Source organism: Dasypus novemcinctus, chromosome 8 (genome assembly GCF_030445035.2).
Source record: "Dasypus novemcinctus isolate mDasNov1 chromosome 8, mDasNov1.1.hap2, whole genome shotgun sequence".
Taxonomy (NCBI): Eukaryota; Metazoa; Chordata; class Mammalia; order Cingulata; family Dasypodidae; genus Dasypus; species Dasypus novemcinctus.
In genome coordinates, this window is record NC_080680.1 from 108,417,459 (window position 1) to 108,424,302 (window position 6,844).

Genomic DNA, 6,844 nt, shown 5'->3' on the forward strand with positions numbered 1-6,844 from the left:
TCTCTTAAAATTTTTCTGTGTTCTTGTCTGTGCTTTGGGTTTCCCCTTGTCTTACCTGTAATTCTAAGGATGTCATATTTTCTTTTTTTCCCCATAGCCATCCATCTAAACTTGTTTTAATTAGAGAATAACAAGTACATATTCAAACTACTTTAAAATTGGAAGAAAAACTAAAGCTACTTTTTTTTTTTTTAACTTGGAAACAATTTTAATTTTTAAGAGTAAAGTGCTTTTTTGGTGTTCCTATAAGGCAACATCTTTTATGGCATGCCCCCTTTAGCACAAACACATGGCACACCATTCTCTCTCTCTCTCTTTCATTCTCACACAGACACACATATACTCCCTAGTACAATGCCAAACCACCTAGAGTAGGAACAGTTTTTCCAGTTTAGGTCATATTTTGGCTTCCTGATGGGATCAGAATACATACACTTTGAGAAGTTGAGATGTGGTCTTGGCATCCAAACCAAGTTTGTGGCCTTATTTTAGCTAAAGAGTAACACAGTTTCCAGCTGGTTGTAGTTTGCTTTTTCTTAAAACAAGTGATTTCTAGGTTCTTTTTAAAGAGTTGTATTGCAGGAGTCTAAGATATTGTATTCTTTTACTCTAGGGTATCTCGGAAGTGGGAATTTATTTTTAGTGAAATAGAAAAATAGGAAACCACTCCTGATCTTTGCTGGCTCCTCTGTAAATCTGTCATTTCCATAAATGTAACTAAATCATTTTCTTTTTTTCCCTAGCATGAGACATTTTAATCAGGAGAAGATAAAATAACCTTATGGCTGAATGGGGCTTTTATAACCTTGATTGACCATGAAATGCTTATTTACCCAGCAGAAAACTTACAGACATCATTAAAAGGTAGAGCGTCATGGAATTTTGGACTGTTTGGACCTTAGGACCTAGTTCAGTCTCTACTTTTCAAAGATAAGCAGCACAGAAAAGGAAGTGACATGTCTAATTGCAGAGTATGGACTACAACTGAGGGCTCCTTGCCTTTATCCAATCCTTTCCATTACTTTTATTGGAATTCTGTACTGCCAAGTGCTGCTTGGGTTATGATCTTGAATTCTTACATGTAATTGGGGCTGGTTATGTGTTCATCTGAAAACTATCAAAGTCAGGACCTTAGAAATTGAATAAGGGATGGGAGATGTTCTGCTGAAGCATAAAAATGCTTACTTACTTCTGAAGAATTTAAAATAAAAATGTTATTTCAAGTTGTGAATTTGAGAAAACTAACTTAAAAAATATAGTTACTGTTTAATACTAATTCAACCCACTAAGTCCTCATTGTACCAGCAATTGAGATAGGTGCTGGGAAAGGTACAAAGAGATAAGACATGGTCACTTAGCTTTTGGAAATATTGTCAGCCTAAATCTATACTTCAAGCAATTTTGAACTCCTTTCTTCAATAGGAAACCCCAAGATTAGCTTTCCTGGTGTTTCTAGTCAAAATAAGTACAACTAAACCTATCCTACAACTAGTTACAAATATATAGCACCACATATACCCTACAATAATTACATACTTTTTACCCCTAGAAATGAGCCATTTCAGAGCAATGATCATTTGAGACAAATGCCATTACTTGAATAGTTGCAGTATCAAACAAGCTGTGCCCAGTTTTTAATGCCCAGTCTCTGTTGATAATTGAACTGAGATATTGGGATGGGTTCAGTTACAAGTCCTATACCCACTTTGTTCACAATTTGCATGCTTTTTCCTACATCTACACTTTTTTCTGTTGTCCTAGTTCAGCTTCTGGTAGAAATTCATCACCATTTGCTTTATGTGTTTCTATCAAAATTTATGCTGAAGTAATAAAATTCTAGTGACAATTTTGTTAGAATTACTGCATTTGTGAGCCATTGGGTTTGGGTGGAGAAACCCTACCTCTGTATAAAGCATAATTAACCAGAAAAAGTTCATGATTCTATGTTCCATGAAGTCTTGTAGGTCTATTTTTTTCCTCCCTATGTTTTTTCTTAGGATATAGACATTGTAACAAGAAAAATTCCTTTAAGGGTTCTCTTGGAATAAATTGTCCTTTGTGAGATTAAGGAAGCACCTGTATCCTTGTCCTTTGCCTAAGATTATAGAATTATTTGCTAATTCTTTGATCCTGCAGAATACAGATGTCAAAATTCTAACCTGCTAAGTGATTATCTTTAACCAAAAGAAAACTGTTATTAGCTATGTTGATATTAGACAAAGTACATATATAGTAAGTGTAATATTATGCATAATATTAGACAAAGTAATGCACACAGTATTAAAGATAGATTTCATAATATACTTATATAATGGAATACTTTATAGTAATGAAAATTAACAAAGCTACATAAAACTACATGTAAGGAGTCCCACAGATATGATATTAAAAGAAGCCATACACAAAAGAATATATATACTTTGTAATTCTACTTACATCAAGTTCAAAGTCAAGGCAATGTTTACCTTTGAAAGGAGATCATTGGGAGAGGGCATGAAAGGGCTTTCTGGTGTGTGGTTAATATTCTTTTTCTTAATTTGGATATCAGTTACTCAGGAGTGTTTACTTCCTGATAATTCATTGAGTTTGTACATTTGTATGCTGTATTTCAGTGAAAAGGATTTTTAAAAAATGATAGCAATCGAAAAATGGAAATACAAACCAATCCCCTTGCTTCTTAAATCAGCTGATGATTCTACCCAGAAAGTAAGCCCCTGTTATAAAGTACCCAGGAAGCCATGGTCGGATTTTCACCCATGGTTTCACTGCTTATGTATGTATTATGCATTGGATTTCTCTGACCATGGCATAACCACAAAAAAAAATGTTTCACAGGCAAAAAATGAAAATGAAACTTATTTTCAAGTGGATTTCACATTTCTGAACAGTTTAGACCCAACCAGATTCAGAAAAATTTCATTAATGCATTTTACTTTTGTTCTTGCAACTTTAAACCTGATCTAGTGGGCTGTTTATTTATTTTTGTTGTTTAGGAGGTACTGGGGATTGAACCTAGGACCTTGTTCATGGGAGGCAGGCACTCAACCACTGAACTACATCTGCTCCCCTGGTGGGCTGTTAAACACCTACCTAGCAATCTAATATCCTTAGAAACTTTATACTACAAAAGCTTAGCAAAATTTTTTGTCATTAAGATTTATAAATATATACACATAGAGTAGTCTGATAACCACCTCCACCCCTCATGCACAAATACGCAATTGCAATTAATGGCCAATCTTGTTTTATCTGTTCTCCATCTTCCCAAATTTGAATACAACCATCATATTTCATTTGTAAACATTTCAGATACATCTTTTAAAAATCCTAAAAATTTATAATTTCTTCTTAGCACCATTTTGGTTCAACTGTCCCTGATTGTCTCAATATTTTGTATTTTATTCTAAACAGGATCAAAATAAGCCCATACATAGCAGTTGTTGATTGGTCTTTAATGTCTTTTAATGCTTTATATAGTTTCCCTCTTTTTAAGAACCTGAGTTGTTTATTTAGGTCAATAAAATTCTCACAGCCTGTATTTCACTGATTACATCCCCATGATATTATTTATTAGGTTCCTTCTCCCTGCCCCCTCTAAATTTTCTGCTGTAGGATCTGTTGGAACTTCCTTTCTCCCTGGCTCTTTTTTTTTTTTTGGCAAGAGTACTTCTTAGAGGGTATATATCTCTGTGTTTTCTTGTGATGCTAGTAGACAATGATTGCACTGAAGGTGTAAAGAACTGGTATGTTCTTTCTTTCAGCTTGAAAATGCTCACAAACTAAAGAATTTACCGGATTCATTGCCATCTAATGTTTTTAAACATCTCAATGTGGTCTAAGAATAATGACTATCAACCCCAGATTCTTCAGAAAAATCATACTATTTTTGTATTTTTCAGAATACAACTTAACAGTTTTTAATTTTAAAAATGTAGTTCCTAGGGCTACAAAGTTGAAATCTCATGTGCTTGGTGTATGACAAATTAGTTCACTATTAGACTGAGTCTAGTCTGTAAAGACTGAAGAGATCTGTGGGTCCTAATGGTAACCCTTGTTGACTAAGAACCAGGGTTTTTCTTTCTAAATAAAACCCCATGTGGAGACCAGCATACAGTAGATTATCTGTTGAATAAATAAGGATTTGCCTTTTCTTTTAATCTTGTAGGAGCTTTTGCTGGAACCAGCTCCAGATTCTTTCCTCTAACAGTCCCTATCCTCCACCTCTGAAGCAAAACCACTGAGACCATTATAGATCCAACCCTGTTGCTTTTGTTAATTGGATAGTAACCTGGTCCAACAGCCTGTCTGAGCCAAGCAGCCACTTGATGAATGAAATACACAGAGCTGAGTGGATATTTACAGAAAGAAATGGGAACTGTGCCTCAAACCACCAAAAAACCTAACCTCCACTTCACCTTAGGGCTTTGGGAATTTAGTGACAAACTCTCAGCAGCACAACTATCTCCTAGAATGTATGGACATGGATCCTTACCCTCACAAGCTATTGCCATGCGATGATACATTTTGAGAGTAGCCATGATTTCTTCTGTGATGTCCCCCAAGTGCATAGATTTCCCAGATAAAGCCAATCTTTAGGAAGCCAAAATATTTCCCTACACTTCCACTTTCCTAGGAGCGCAAAACCTTGTTCAGAAAATATTTAGGACCTTAGGATACAGACTTTGAGAAGAGCCTATTTACCAGATATTACTGAGTTAGGGGGCTATTTGTGCAGGTTAAAAAAAAAAAAAGGGGGGAATTGAGACTGCCAGGTACTCTAAAATTCTTAAATTGGTAAAATATATATTTAATTGTCTTACAAAAGACAGTGTATATGAATTAACATTTAATTTATTAATGGAAACTAGCAAAATGACAAAGTTGGATAGAAAAGAATATGACGAAACAGTTTGCATATAATTGGGAAAGGAATGCTGAAATAAGATTTGAAATTAGATTTAAAATCAGTTAACCTCCTGCAGGCATTTAAATATAGTATATGAGGTTCTCTACTGGACATAAAAATAAATCCACACGTTTACTGATTTTCTACAAGTTATCTTCTAAAAGAGTATTGTAAATCACAAAATCATTTTGTAATATTTCCAAGTTTGGATAATTTTCCTCCATAAATGAAATAGCCACTTGGAATTTAATACATATTGTCCTTCATTCTTGCTCTCCTTGAATTTTGCCAGCCCTAGATCTTTAAAGAAATGGCTCTCTGAGGGACTTAAACTAGATTTAGAATCGGAAAATTTCTAGAGTGAAAGAAAATTTTTAAACCTGATGTAATCTCTCCGTTGCCCCAGCTTCCAGGGGAAGCAGGATTCTATGACCTGTTTTTACCAATAGGTGCTTGTATACCTGAGCAGCATCCTTATTCATCAGAGAACTTCATCAAAGAGAGCCAGGCCTTACAGTTCTGGTTTGAGTTCATTTACCTGCAGAATCAGGAAAGTGTGCATGGGTTAAAGCTGAATTTCCAATAATGTCTGTCCCACATAGAGCAACCAAGTACTTCTTTCAAGAATGGTAACCTACCTAACTGGTAATGATGAAGAAAAAGATTTTTTAAATGCTGATAATAATTAAGTGATTTGAGGGCCCTTTTAAAGATGGGAGTGAGAAACTTCATGGTTCCATTCCCCCCACAGAAGCATTGAACATCCAACAAAAACTGGCAGAAATATCTTCTCAAACACCCAAAAACAAAGGCCTGCAGAAGCAGGGCAAGCACGGAAGTGGAAAAAAAGGTTGCTTAAAGCGATAGGACACCTCTGTGAAGATGGCAGACTAGAAAGATACAGGACTTTTTTCTCTCCCAGAAAAATAGCTAGAGGAGAGGCTTAAAAGGAAAAAAGAAATTATGGTTTAGGACATCAGGCGAACGCTGGACACTGCCCAGAAGAGAGGGACAAAGGAAAAGAATCGCAATGGCAAAACTGAGCTAAAATCAGCAGCTGCTACTGCCAGCATCCTTCCCCTCTCCGCCCACCCCCAACTAAAGACATTTTTGAATTCTCAGACCTCTAGGCCAGCTACAGACAAACCTGGAATCCAAAGCCTCAGGGATCCACCACCCCAAGAAAGGGGAGAGAGAGGGACATAGCCTAAGGCTGACTCAGCTTTTGACCCACAAATTTGGTGTGCTGTGTCCCACCGCCCTTCCAGGGCCAGGTGGGCCTATGCCATTGTTGTTTGCCTTGGGAGCCAGCTTGAGATTAAAGAGATCCGACCTTGATCTCCCTCTCTACTATCTGGGAATGATTGTTGAGGATGCAAAGGAGAGTGGATTTATTTTCTACCTGGGAAAAGGAAGGGGACTGCCAGCAAAGGCTAGAGAACTGTCTGGGAAAGTTTGAAAAACAAGGCTTCTAGCTTCCAGGCAGGATCCTGTATCACATTGATCCAGTCGGTGTTGCAGCAAAGAAATTGCAACCAGGTATTAAACTAAGGGGTGCCAAAGAGCACCACTGCTGGCGGACCAAGGAAGTGCACATGAGGAAATTAAAAGTAAATAAGAGAGGCGTTTTCTGGCCTTTATAGCCCCACTCCCCAAGGCCCTAGGAAGTGGGTCTGCAACCCATTACTGGGTCCAGAGCCCAGGTTCGAGCAACTAACTGGGACAATCCTAATGAACCAGGTTGGACCAAGAATGGAAGAACAGCAGTAACAGCCTCCTGCCACTACATCCCTACAAAAGAGAGAAATTGAACATCTGAGTAAACTACCATCTGTAAGAAAGAAATCTTTTGGAAGAAAATAATGCTTATCTGTGGAGAAAAAAAGAATTTATTCTCAAAGAAGGGGCGCACAACTAGAACATGTGGCTGGTGCACTG